We start from the raw sequence: 9,733 nt of genomic DNA on the forward strand, positions 1-9,733 counted from the left end.
CCTGCCAAGACTCCAGCCCATCCCTGGGGTAAAAGCCTCTTTAACCTTGACCTGCACGTTGGAAGCTGCAAGTGTGTTTTTGTTGTCAGCTGTTGTATAAAATCTGTGGAATGTTCGGGCAGAATCCTACGTCCCCTCTAATCTCTACTTCCTAGGTATTGGAGTTACTAGTTTGTTAGAGTTATAAATGGTAGCTGCAAGAGGGGGAGGGGGAATATATACCGGCATCTGCTTGCCCACTGGGCACGTAATAGGAGCAAACGGCTTGTCACATCACCCTGGACACTTGCCCAGCGTGAAGGGTGGTTACTGTTGGCACGTTGCTGCACACTTTGCAAAGTAGTCGCTCCTAGGGGGTGTGAGAGACTGTGCTGGACAACAGATGGAAGAACCCCCCCTGAAGTGGCTGGAGATAAATGTGCTGACATGTCCCTAGGGTGATGGTAAGTGGGGTGGAAATAAAATATTTACTAACTCATCTTCTGCTTTTCTTAATTCAGCCACACATTAGCGCTCGCTAACAGAGCTGGGGAAAGGCAGTGCAGTGCCTCAGACGGTTGCTCACAGTGGCTCAGGAAGAGATGAGTCACTTAAAAACATCAAAACCCTCCTTTTACTTAAACCAGTGGCTCTCAAACTGTTGTCCTGGCGACCCCTTTCGCACAGCAGGCCTCTGAGCGCGACCCCCCCAATAAATTAAACACACTTTTCAATATATTTAACACCATTATAAATGCTGGAGCCAAGTGGGGTTTGGGGTGGAGGCTGACAGCTCACAACCCCCCATGTAATAACCTTGCGACCCCCTGAGGGGTCCTGACCCCCAGTTTGAAACCCCCTGACTTAACCCTTCGTCTCTTACCTCCAGCACGCTGCGCTATGGCTTCTTGCTGCCAGATGGCCCCTTGTCTTCTCCCCCTTGTGAGGTGGGGGTGGGGGGTGTCTCACACTTCTAAGGCTCTAGTCTCCTCAGGGAAGAGACTAAGCGGGGCACCTTTCCATGCCCCCGGGCTGCTTTCTGCGACACTAGAATCACCCCTGTACTGTCCTGCTAGACAGCCCTTGTGCTCCTGTTAGCCGGCGATTCTCCCAATGCAGGTTTTATTCTAGCGTGTCCATTATGTCCTGCCCCCCGCCCCCAGTGGAACCCGCATTTGTCCCCATGGGCAGGCTCTGCTCCCCCCAGCTCTGTGGCGATGGGGGCCGTACAGTGCAGGGAATAAAACCGCTCCGGAGCCCTTCGATGGGATCCCAGCGGGTCCGGGTTCAGCTCAGGAAAGGAGCGTGATGCAATTACTTACCTCCAGGATACCTCAGCGCACGTGCTCTGGCCTTTTGAGTTAGAACTCAGGTGATTTCTCATTCTTAAATGGGAATTCGCTTGAAGAACCCATCAAGTCTCTTTGTTTTTGGCACCACCAAGGGGCAGCCGTGTGTACTCCAATAAATATGAGCCCCAAACAAATGCCTCCAGAAAAGAAAGCTCTGACTTTAAATGACTGCAATATAAAAACCCTTTACTCACCCCTTTTAGTTGCCTGTCATCCAGTGCTGCACACACCGAGCTGAAGGAATCGCTTTGTGGATCTGGAAGTTAAAAGAACTAGGAGCAACATAAGGTTGTAGAGAACCATTAATGCCAGATCATTCAAATTGGACTTTCTTGTGGATTGAAACGCAAGGGAAATGAAGGCAAATGCTGACCAGCCATGTGCTATATGGGGAGAGGGTCTAGGGGTGAGTTGCAGGAATCTGAAATGGGCTCAAGCAAACTGCAGCTTCCTCCTCTTCCCACAATTCTTCTGCCCAGAAAATCCTCCCCCTGCTTTTCATTACCTGTGTGCGGTGACCTGGCGTGCTGTCATGCAGCAGACCCATAGGTAACCCACGTACAGCCGTCTGTAAAGGCAGATGTTTATTATGGCCCAATAGTGGCAGAAATGTCCTGGGAGGATGAAAAGGACCAGAGCAATGAACCCGGAGAGCTTTGATACTCACAGCAGAGCAGGAAAACAAAAATGTCTGAAAGCAAATGGGAAATGAGGGTTTTTTAAAGTGCCGTAGAGGTTTTATTTGGCTGTGAGCGTTGAAAGTGAAATTAAACTGCTAACCTCTAATGTCATTGCTTGGCTGCATCCCAGCTCCGCTCTTTCAAATCCTATTTCGCTGTCCCCTCACCACCTCTCCTAGGCAAAGCACCCTTGGAATGTCACAATGAGAACCTACATTTCAAATGGATTTTCAAGTGGTTTACGTGGGAGCATCCAGTTGCTTCACTTCTCCAGAGAGGAAGAGTCAAAACAAGAGCTGGTTGAAAAATATAGGGACTCATTTCTGCAATTTTTTTTAACATAATAAAAAATTCTTGTCTGAATTTGTTGCGGATTTAATTTGAATTTTCCCCAGATTGATTTGAACCCATTATTCAAAATACCTTTTTTTCCCTTTCCCCCTGTGAGTGTGAAGGAAAAGTGCCAAGAGTAAAATACAAAAAACGGACATTGGAAAAATATTTTTCATTTTCGTTCCATCTGAATTGCAATGAAAATGTTTCTTTCTTCACAACGAGCCCTGTTGGTGCCAGGATATCAGAGAGACAAGGTGGGGCAGGGAATCTCTGTTGGTGAGAGGGACAAGCTTTCGAGCTGCACACAGCTCTCCTCAGCTCAGTGCCACAGCTAAACACCAGGCGCAACAGACTCTTTAGCATAAGTAGCGAACACACATTGCAAGGTGAAGTGGCCCATTAATACCTCTCCGGTCACAGAAGGAGGGTGGGGGGGGGAGAAAGCTGTGCGGTGGGAGGGGGTTAAGTGGGTAACAGATTGTTGTAATAAGCCATAAATCCAGTGTGTCTGTTCAGCCCATGATTTTTAGTATCTAGCAGAGTTATGAATTTAAGCTCCCAGGCTCATCTTTTGAAGGTGTTTGGTGCAGATTTCCCTGGAGGACGAGGACTGAGAGGTCAGATGTAGAGTGATCGCTTGGGAAAAGTGTTCACCCACGGGTGACAGGGTGTTTTTGCCTTTATCATTTTCCGGTGTGAGCTCATTCGAGAGCGCAGTGATTGTCGGGTTTCACCCACACAGGAGCTATTGGGGCATTGAGTGCACTGGATGAGGTACCACACATGTTGGGATAGGCGTGTCTAGGACCCATGGATCTTAAAAGGTGTGTTGTGGGGGTGTTGATCACTGTAGCAGCAGAGATGCGTCTGCAGGTTTTGCATCTGTTGTTCTGGCTGGATCTGGTGCCGTTTGGAATTAGTGTGTCCTTTAATTGGAACCCAAATCACCAGAGTCCCAGTCCTGTGCCCCATGTCCCATGCTCTGGACTGAGCCGCCGCTCAGGAACGTGTACAAACCCTGTCTGTAGCTCCTGCCATATTCCAAATAGTGACTCTTTACTATCCAATCCTCACACTGACGGGTTGGGCTGTACTCACAAACAAAGGGCAACATCTGGCCTCCCCAGGCATGTCTTTGGGTCTCGCTGAGGGGGGGATGAATTTCAAAAACTTAACTATTCCCTTGAGTCCAAATACAATTTTAAACTGAATGTGTAAATCCTGCCGCTTTGGTTGCAGTGGTTTTAGTTTGGGAGGCAGCCGGTTCAGTCATTGCACCCCTCTGTGTTGTCATCCCTTCTCCCACCCAGGCAGACTCCATGTCCTGCCCTCCCCGATGGGTCAACAGTTTCAAGAAGAGATGCCACATGACTCGAGGTGTTAATGGCCATTCTCTCTAAGTGTGTGTGAGAGAGGGCAGGATGGGGTGGGGATGTGAGGGCTCTCATCACGCTCTGTTGTCGTCCATGGAAGATCAGACTTGTTCATCAGCTGCTGTTTCTCATAAATAGGCAGGACCATGTGCAGGAGAACGATTGGTGCCACATGCTAACGACTGGCGACTGCAGACCTCCAACTCTGGATCTCTCTGGCAATGGGGGATCTTCCGATGTTCATAAAGCATTCGCTCGTAGCCGGTTACATTGTGTATCATGTTGAGTCTAAACACCCCAAATGAGCTATCAATTGGAAAAAGTAATTCTGTGTCTGCTTTTCTGTGCAGACTTGTGGAGGTGAAGGAGTTCCGGCTTTGCGATGAGTCTAAGCAGATCCTTGACCTATAGAAGTCGGATGCAAGGTCCAAAAAGAAAAACAACCGAGAATGGCCCTATATTATGGCTGGGTTTAACAAACAAGCCTCAGGTTATTGAAAGCAAGGCCAGTGCTGCCAACGCATGGATCGATAGCACTGAAATCAGCTGAGTTTGCTACCATCAGTTAAACAATTTAAAACTGAAATTAGACTGACATGTTCTTTCTTCTCCTTTCCCCACGTGCTGCTCCAGGCAGTAGCCCTGTGACTGCTGTTCTTCGGGCCAGTACAGACTGGGTGCACTGTAACAGAGGGTCACAGCTGATTGGTACTGGAGAGCTGCCTGTGGGATGGGGTGGGCCATGCTAGTCTCCTGCGGATGGTCCTGTTATTGCAGCCACCCTGTTTGCAGAGAAGGCACGCGGAAGGGGGTGGCATACCGGGGGGTGGCAGTAGGCAGCAAAGGGAAAAGTGTTCTGAAAACATGTTTACTATTGATCTTCCGACAGAGCTTGGTGTTTATCTGTAATGCGGTAGCAGCTAGGGGCCCTAATCATGGCCCAAGACCCTGTTCCTGTAGGTGCTGTAAGAACACAGAACTAACGGATTGTCCCTGGCCCCAGGGACACAGGTAGCTGGATGAGGCTGTGCAATGGGTGCAGTGTCCTTTAGCTGCAGGAATCTTCCCTGCTAAGATGAGCAAATCACAAGGAGAACAATAATCATAACTGGGATGACCCGCATGTTATAGCCCCATTGGGACACCAGGGGGAGCTGGGCCTTAATTTTTCTGGGGAAGGCTCAGTGTGTTCCTGGAGCTGCGGCCTGACCGTGCGACTGGCTTTGTACGGCAGTGGTAGGAGGCTGCTGCTAAAAAGTAGCATCTTGTTTATCCAAACCATGGACACAACCCTGCGGATCAGCCTGCATCGGGGTCGGCACCTTTCCGAAGTGCTGTGCTGAGTCTTCAGTTATTCACTCTCATTTAAGGTTTCACGGGCCAGTAACACATTTTAACATATTTAGAAGGTCTCTTTCTATGTCTATAATATAGAACTAAACTATTGTTGTATGTAAAGTAAATAAGGTTTTTAAAATGTCTAAGAAGCTTCATTTAAAATTAAATTAAAATGCAGAGCCCCCCAGACCGGTGGCCAGGACCCGGCAGTGTGAGTGCCACTGAAAATCAGCTCACGTGCCGCCTTCGGCACACGTGCCAAAGGTTGCCTACCCCTGGCCTACATGGTAAACCCCTTCAGCAGCTTGCTGGGTGAGGTCTCAAAGGCCTGGGGAGGACGGTTTCTACCAGATCTGCTCTCGCTCAAGCAGAAGTTGTGGGCTCAATGCAGAAATTCCTGGGTGAAGTCCTGTGGCCTGGCTAATGCAGGAGGTCAGATGAGATCAGCATAACAGTCCCTTCTGGCCTGAGAGAGAGAGAGAGAGAGAGTGTGTGTGTGGCAACAGCAGGAGCCTAATGCCAGGGCCGGCTCCAGGTTTTGCCGCCCCAAGCGGCGAAAAAATCAAATCAAATCAGTGACACTTTGGCGGCAGCTCAGCCGCGCCACTCTGTACTTCGGCGGCAGGTCCTTTGCGCCCTCTCTTCCTCTTCAGCAGCACTTCTTAGCTGTCTCAGGTTGGCCCAAGGAGCTTGCAGTCTAGACAGAGGAAGTGACTCACTCAGGGTCGCGCAGCAGGTCTGTATCAGAGCTGGGAGTTTCACCCAGGTCTCCTGGCTCCCAGTCCAGTGCTCCAGCCACTGGGCTGCACTGCCTGCCAGGTAACTCACTGAGCAGGTTCAGGCTGGGCAGTCAGGGAACACAATCCAGCTGTGAAATCGTGCGACTTAATGTACGAATTAGCAGCAAATTAAGGATTTTAGAGCTGTCTTTTTCCAGCCCAGCCCTGCTACATGGGAGCAATAATCGGAGTATCGAACAGCGGAGTTGGCAAGTAGCCGTGGAAGTGCAAAGTTGTTGTGCTCCCACTTTGACTTCCCAGTTGAGATGTTTCCCTCTTTGCAATCCAGCTGGAAGAGCGGCGATGGAAGCCTTCTGCTCTTGCAGTGCACTGTCACTGCGTCTGCATCCTGGAGGAGACCCCCTGGCTAGTCTGCTGGGCGCAGTGAGGGGTAAGGGGGTGTTGACAGCAATTCTGCAACATGGAACTAGTCACAAGATCCTCAGTCGAGAAACTGCCAACAGCCAAGATTCCCGACTGACCGAGGAAACGGTTGTTTAGCTTGAGTTCAAGTCGAACATTTGATCTTTCTCTTTTTCTTGCTTAGGAAAGGTCAGGTGGGGTCAGCGGGTAGAGACTGACTGTTAGGGTCCAACTTTGTTATTAGACAGACAATTCTATAAAACTAGACATGGCCTGCAACCATCCCAGCTCGGGTGTGATGAGCTTGGCTGGGGCTCTCCCTGAGACAGCCTAGGTGTGATGGGCGTGGCTGGAAGAGAGGCAGCAGCGCGATTCCCCTGTCACTGGTCCTGATCTAAGGTCCCAGTGTGATGGGAGGGATTCTGTGGTGCTTAAAGTGCTTCTCTGCCTGATTTGGAGCAGGAGCGTGTACCTGGGTCTCCCACTTCCCCGGTGACTGCCTTGACCACCGGGCTCTTGGCTATTCGGGGGTCTCTGCCTGAACAATTTGGAAAGGTCTCAGTTTTGTCCCAATGTGGAATAGGAAATTTTTTTGAAATCTTGAGTGTTTTTATTGGATGTGAGTCATTTCCTACCCAGCTCCAGCATAACCCCTCGATCCTGAGCATGGTAGCTGTGAGAACCTCCTCTGACACTCTCTGCAAGGTAAGGGAGGTCCTGGCTGCCTTCAAACTGTGTAATTGTGATTCTAGTCTGCTGAACTAAAACATTTCCTGGAGTTTTGGCTGTATGCGCTATTTTCACTTTGTGTTGGTCTGCTGGGCTGTTTAAAGGCTGTTGCAGTCTATCCTAGAGGTGGGTGCATTTCACCGGCAAAAACTTTGTTTTCATGTGTGTACACCTGTATGTGTTAAATTGATATATAATTCTGCAAAACCCTGGCCTCCCAAATTCACACCTCCAAACCAAGTCCCTGGGAGTCCTACCTGTGCAGTGAAGGGCAGATTTTGACCTCCAGTTTGTAATCAGTGTACAGAGTTTGAGTGCTTGGAGATGTTCCGATGACAAGTGCTGTACAACTGATATTAATGAGCAGAACCTCCTGGAGGCAGAAGTCACTGAATGACTTCCAGCCAAGTCCCACCCATTGCACACCCGTAATCTACAGGAACCCAAGGGACGCTGACACGGTGTGAAAGAGGAGCAGGCTGAACTGAGATTGGGAGTTTTCCTGATTTCTGATCACTTCTTGGATAAGAAGTAGCCCCATATGGTGGGAGTATGGCAGGCTTGGGATATTGCCCACCCAGTGGCTTTTCTTCTGAGAAAATGCAAGAAAACCATGAAACACAAAACACACATTGTGTGCTTCACTTTGTAAGCATGTTTAATCCCCACACACAACCACAGGAAATCTTCACACACACGTCCAATAGGAAATGCTGATGAGAACTGTCCCTAGTCTACTAACTAGTTACTGCTTCCACTCTAGTTACCTGCCCTTAGCTAAGAACACACTTTTACCAACATATTTGCTTTTTAGCACCAATCCTATTATGTAATTTTCAATACTAAGGGCACTTGACCGGCGCTTAGCTGCCTGCAAAGGAGCACAGGGCTTTTAAAAATTGACAAAGTGCTGAATTTAACTGTTCTGTCTTGTGAGATTTTTAAGATTTTACTTCCACAGTTTTCTACCATTTTTGTGCAACTCAATCTTCTTTGAAAATATAGATCTGAAGTAGAAATCTGGATCATCAGTGTTGAAATGCTAGAAGAGGAGGATTATGTTCCATCACCCACAGTTCAGCCTCTGTTTCCTGTTCTGGTCTCTGTCTATGGTCAGTCACTTTGGCTAAGTAGTTGGAATTATTCCATAGTTTTTCTAAATCTTACATTGCTTCTATCCTTGGGCGGTTCCAGTTCTTCATAACTTAGATCAACCCAGCCTGCTAGTGAGACTGTCTCAGTAGCGTCATCAATCTGTAATCAATGAAGGCCCTCTGAAATCTCCTTCAATTGTTTTTATGTGTCGAGTGACTTTCTTTAGAGTTGTGTGTTGTATACAAAGCGTGCTATGTTGTGATCAAAGTCCTGCTCAATGCTCATCGCAAATTTCAACAACCTTGTGACTAAAACTGTGGACACAAACTTCCTGAGAGTGCTGCCCATGACTAGAAAGTGCTGTAATCACTTATTTAAATTGCCTTCAATTCAGTTGCCCCTCTCCCCAATCAGGTCGGACCAGGTCTTGTGCTGCGGCCTCCTGGCAGTGCTGTGCTGGCAGATTCTCACTGGAGTGTTGGTGCAAAGGGAGGATGGCTCCAGAGGGAGGGCTGGGGCCTGGGTAGTATGGCCAGGTGTGGGGTGGCTGCGGGTATGTCTGCTCTGCACACCAAGCCTAGGTTCTGATTCAGGTTTGAGGCCAAGCCCCCTTTCCGTCCACACACGAATCGGTCTGACTCAGGTCCTAGGGCCCTGCTGGGGGGTGGGTCAGAGCCCGTGTCCCGCTGTGACTTGTGCAGTGTGGCCGCAGCTCGCGCCGCAGACCCGAGTCAGAAAGGCTGCGTAGTGCAGTGTAGACGTGTTAGCGCGCCGGTGGGACCCCGGCCCAGCGAGCAAGAGTGCAGGTTTACAAGGCAGTGCGGATGCTCAAGCCCAGGCTTGGAAACATCGAGTCTACAAACCTGAGTCCCACACGCCCAGGCTTACAGTGCAGTGTAGACGTACCCCTAGCGTGACCCTCTTGCTTCTGCCTGGGTGCCTTTGGGCCATTGGCAGCTGGCGGCTCTGCCGTAGGCTCGGGACCCAGGCTGGCACGTGTCTTGTGTGCCCCTATGCCCAGTGTGCAGAGGATGTGAATGTGTTACGGCCCTAGTGTGTGAGTCTGTCTCTTTGGGCACATCTACACTTCAGCGCCCGGGGCAGCTGACTCCCACTCCCAGGGCTGGGGCTGTGGGGCTAAACGAACAGCGTAGACATTCAGGCTCGAGCTGCTTCCTGGGCTCGGAGACCCTTCCCCCTCATGGGGTCTCCAAGCCCACGCTCCAGCCCGAGCCCAAACATCTACCCTGCAATCTGATAGCGCCATGAGCCCAAGTCAGCTGAACTGGGCCAGCTGCGGATCCTTTACTATAGTGTAGACGTACCCTTGGAGTCTCCACAGCCTGGCCTATGATCTTAGCTCTGGAAGACATTGATTCAGTGCTAAATATTGGACAAAGATGGTGATCATACCAGAAAGGCGACTTCTGCCTTCCCTCGTGGAGCTGCACTGCGCCGTGTGTGGGTGAGAAGCTGGGGCTATCGGCTCCCCTAGGGCAGTTCGCCCTCCGTCTGTGGAGAGCCCTAGTGAGGTATGCTGGTTAGTAGCGTGTAGGAAGTGGATGGGCTCACAGAAGGGCACACTGGATGCTTTCAGATACGGTCTCCCAGCTGCAGCCAGGCTCTGTGTCCAGCCGGAATCCGTTTCTGACTGATTCTGTTTACAGAATTCCTGTGCCAGGCCTGTTGCTTCACTTGGGTCTCTGCAG

The sequence above is a fragment of the Mauremys mutica genome, chromosome 9 (assembly GCF_020497125.1).
Source record: "Mauremys mutica isolate MM-2020 ecotype Southern chromosome 9, ASM2049712v1, whole genome shotgun sequence".
Lineage (NCBI taxonomy): Eukaryota > Metazoa > Chordata > Testudines > Geoemydidae > Mauremys > Mauremys mutica.